Here is a 4,738-nt window from a genome sequence, read left to right on the forward strand (position 1 = left end):
TAATTTCATTTAGGTGTTTTAACTAAAATATGCACTTCCCATTTCCTCCCCTTTCATAACCAGAAGTTTTTATTTTATTTTATTTTATTTTATTTTTTGTTTTGTTTTGTTTTAAATGATTTCATTTTGGTGCTTTTTTATTTTATTTTATTTTATTTTGTTTTATTTAATTTAATTTCATTTAGGTGTTTTAACTAAAATATGCACTTCCCATTTCCTCCCCTTTCATAACTATTTTATTTTATTTTATTTTATTTTATTTTATTTTATTTTATTTTATTTTATTTTATTTTATTTTATTTTATTTTATTTTATTTTATTTTATTTTATTTTATTTTATTTTATTTTATTTTATTTTATTTTATTTTATTTTATTTTATTTTATTTTATTTTATTTTATTTTATTTTAGAAAATTCAGCTTTTTGCTGTTTTGCTATTTCAGCTATTTGACTGAAAATAAAACTACAACCATTAAAATCAACCAAAAAAAATCGTGTTTAAAAAACTTTAACTGAATGTTAAGCAACATTTCTCTTTTAGTTTAACTTGAAGAACTAAAAAAAAGAAAGAGAGAGAGAGAGAAATACATATAAAAATCCCTGACAAAAACACAATAAAATTACTAAATCTTTAGCTAAAATTGAAATAAAAATTGAAAATCTAAAAATAAAATAAAACTAAATTGATTTTAATCTCAATGATACTAAAATAACACTGTTCCAGACTTCTGTGCAATGTGACACGATCACAGCCAATCAGAATACATTTGATGTTTAGCGTCCAACCAATCAGATTCCACGGTGGGCGGGACTACTCAGTGCAATGCTGCAGAATTAGAAAACAGCTGAGCAGCAAATCGTCCTCACTGCATTATCACATTGCCTCTAGTTAAGACACAGTGTTACTGTATGCCAACTATTGACTCTTTTGCGTCGACTTTTGTGAGACTTTTTAGAGAAACATCTGGTACAAAGTTGAACGCTGACAACCGTACAGTACAACAGCGATCAGCCGCTTTCTGACATTCAGAGGCTATGCCAAGAATGAGGCTCTGCTCCAACAAAGTTTTTATCCCAGAGCACTCCTGCTAAAAATACCCGGCGGTGTTCAGAGAGACGGGCTCGTGGACACTTTGCTCTTGTGCCGCTGATAAGCAGGTGAAGAGGGTTGCGCTGGAGGTGTTTCGCCGGTCGACTGCGCCTCCGCTTCACCTCACACCCAGCCGCTCGATATCAGCGTAAGTGGAGCCTCGTCTGATATAAAGCTGACATACTCCGCTGACGCACTGTCTAACGCAGGCCTGGTCAAGCCTGTGGATCAACACGGATACGAGGGACCCCCATCCTAAAATATAAATGTGACCCTGGAGCACAAAACCTGTCTTGAGGGTCGGAATTTTTCAAATTTGAGATTTATGCATCATGTGAAAGCTGAATAAATAAGCTTTCCATTGATGTATGGTTTGTTAAGATAGGACAATATTTGGCCGACTATTTGAAAATCTGGAATCTGAGGGTGCAAAAAAATCTAAATATTGAGAAAATCATCTTTAAAGTTGTCCAAATGAAGTTCTTAGCAATGCATATTACTAATCAAAAATTAAGTTTTGATATATTTACGGTAGGAGATTTACAAAGTATCTTCATGGAACATGATCTTTACTTAATATCCGAATGATTTTTGGCATAAAAGAAAAATGGATAATTTTGACCCATACAATGTATTGTTGGCTATTGCTACAAATATCCCCCAGCGACTTAACACTGCTTTTGTGCTGCAGGGTCACATTTGGGGAAAAAATAAGAAAAAACCCTGTCGTGGCAGAACTACCAGGACTGTGTGTTTCCCAAAAGCACCGTAAGCCTCAGTTGATCGGAGCTCCGTTGGTTTCAGTGGGTCTATGATGTACTTTAGCTTACGATGCTTTTGGGAAACGCAGCCCGGGACATTTCCTTCAACCCTGAAACATAACACATAATTCAATGCGTAAATCAAAATATGTGGAAAACACCAGTGAAAAATCAACGTGGAAAATTAACACTATACATTGGGCCATATATTTCTAATCTATATTTAGATGTTTAGAATATAATCTATTATTAGCGTTTACATAACATCATGTTTTTTTAATACCCACTGTAGTACTGTTAGCTGTGTTATTTATTTCAATTTCAATTTATTTATTTTCATTAAAAAAATATTTAATTATAATCTAATCATTAAATATTTATTCAATTTATTATTACTATTGTTATATATTTATTTTAAATGTTTTTATTATTTAATTTAAATTTTATTAAATTTGATCTTAATCGATTTTTTATTTTTATTTGTTTATTGTAATCTATTATCTTAATTTTTTTGATTTTATTCTGATTATTATTTATTTTAAATTGCATTTACATTTTACATTTACATAAATCTAATTATTATTCTGATTCTAATTTATATTATTTATTTGTATTGCTTTTTTATTTATATTAATCTATTTATATATTTATTTACTTATTTATTCATTCATTTTAAATCAATGTTTTATTTATTTACTTTAAATAAATTTTTATTATTTATTGACTATTCTATTTTTCATTATTTATTTATTGATTTTTGTTTTTAAGTCCATTTTCATTATGTATTTATTTCTATTTTTTATTATTCATTTAATTAATATAGTTACTTAGTTAGTTTAATTGTATTTTTTATTATTATTATTATTATTATTATTTTTCTCTAAACTTTTCCGCTCTCTCGTGGCCCTCACTCAGACGCTAGCAGAAGTGTGCTAAGGGCCACCTGTGACGACTCATAAGTGTTTGTGCGATGCATTCGATCGGTTCAGGCGCCCACACAGACGGCACACATCCGAGCTAATAGCAGACTTCCCGCGAGAGTTTAATTAATATAGTTACTTAGTTAGTTTAATTGTATTTTTTATTATTATTATTATTATTATTATTTTTCTCTAAACTTTTCCGCTCTCTCGTGGCCCTCACTCAGACGCTAGCAGAAGTGTGCTAAGGGCCACCTGTGACGACTCATAAGTGTTTGTGCGATGCATTCGATCGGTTCAGGCGCCCACACAGACGGCACACATCCGAGCTAATAGCAGATTTCCCGCGAGAGCCGGAGCCAGGAAACATATTTGATTAAGCAGCGGCACAAGAGCACATTCATGCGAGAGAGAGACCGCTCAAGTGATTGAGCTCATTACTAAAATCTGAGAATCAGGCGGCGATCAAAAGCGGCCTCTCAGAGAAAGAAACAGCCATAAACATGTCCTCGGATGACACGGAGACTCCGGAGGATTTCCCCAGAGCTGCTGTTGTGTATCGCAGGCCTTTGATTGTCACGAACAGTGCGTTCGGAAGATGGAAAGTTTCCATTGACAAGAAATGTGTCTGTTCACACTGAAAGCGCCAGTCTCAGCCAATCAGAACATGTTTGATGTTGAATAAACAGCATCAGGATTTTGAACCAATGAGATTTCACTGTGGGCGGAGCTACCCAGCACAACAATGCACTGAGTGCAAATAACCAACCTTGTTGGCAAAGGTTATTTCCAATAACGCATAAATAATAAAATAGCATAATGAATAGTAATAAATAAATAAATTCAGATTAAAATCTATATAAAATAACATAGATTTAATGTAGATTAAAGTATAGAAATTATAGATTAAAAATAAAAATATTTTATTAAATTAATATACATAAAAATGATCCAGACCATAATTGCGAATTTAACTGCAACTTGTAAATGCTGGAAATAATTTCCAATAATTGTCCACTTAACTGCAAATGTCAGATGCTATTGGATATTTAGTATTCATCATAAAATTCCCAAACATATCATTCACATGTCAGATCTGGGCTATATTCTCCGGTAGCTTTTGAGATGTTCTTTTTCCCGTTCAGGACGTCTTTGTTCACCATCACGACTCGCTCTGGAAAAGGCAAAAGCAGAGGCACAAGAGAATAATACATTTATAGGACTAAAGAACGAATCTTTAACCTCTGAACCATAATTGCACTCATTACTGTCCATTTAAAAGCCATCGAGTGGAAATTGTCCACGCTCTGTCTATCAATCCGTCAGCATCAGAAATAAAAAGAGAAAGCATCCAAAGGCCGTTCACAGGTAAAAGTTCATTAAACGGCGAGATGCTGTAAAGCGCTTGATGTTTGGAGGTTGTGGGCATAATTAGTGTGAATTACATTCATACACGGACGCCTTAAAGCGCTTCTTAAAGTGTACGAAGACCAAAATAAAACATGGTAGGTGTTCTTCATTAAAGCACTGTATTTCCAGTCCCACAGAACTGTAATTTTCAGCGTCATGTGGAAGAAAAAGCGGCTGTCATTTACTGATACGAGCTTTTAGTCCTTCATTAAAAACCTGTAATCAAGCCCTGTCGTGAAGACATCCATCATCCTGATGTACAGTATGCATATGATGGAGAAAGTTTGAAATCTCTATGATCTCTTACACTTTACATGTAATGAACTGTTCATTAAATAATCACTTATAGAGTTTAACAATCACAGTCCTCTCGTATTAATGTCTTCTTTATTTCGGTTTTATTTTGAGTGTTATTTTAGCACATCAAGTTAAACTAAATGAAAACGAGAAATGTTGTAGCTGAAATAAACATAAAATAATTGTATTAAAATAAAATAAAATAATTAAAATAATTTAAAATATATATATATATTTTTAAAATTAACATTCATTTTATT

At 32.3% G+C, this 4,738-nt stretch overlaps 1 protein-coding gene across 1 annotated transcript in view; it reads left to right on the forward strand.

Moving 5' to 3' along the window:
* Positions 1-4,738, forward strand: part of LOC107726352 (sodium channel protein type 4 subunit alpha-like) — a 41,593-nt gene that overhangs the window by 10,746 nt on the left and 26,109 nt on the right. The window lies entirely within an intron of this gene.

Source organism: Sinocyclocheilus rhinocerous, unplaced genomic scaffold (genome assembly GCF_001515625.1).
Source record: "Sinocyclocheilus rhinocerous isolate Xijiao unplaced genomic scaffold, SAMN03320098_v1.1 scaffold2742, whole genome shotgun sequence".
Lineage (NCBI taxonomy): Eukaryota > Metazoa > Chordata > Actinopteri > Cypriniformes > Cyprinidae > Sinocyclocheilus > Sinocyclocheilus rhinocerous.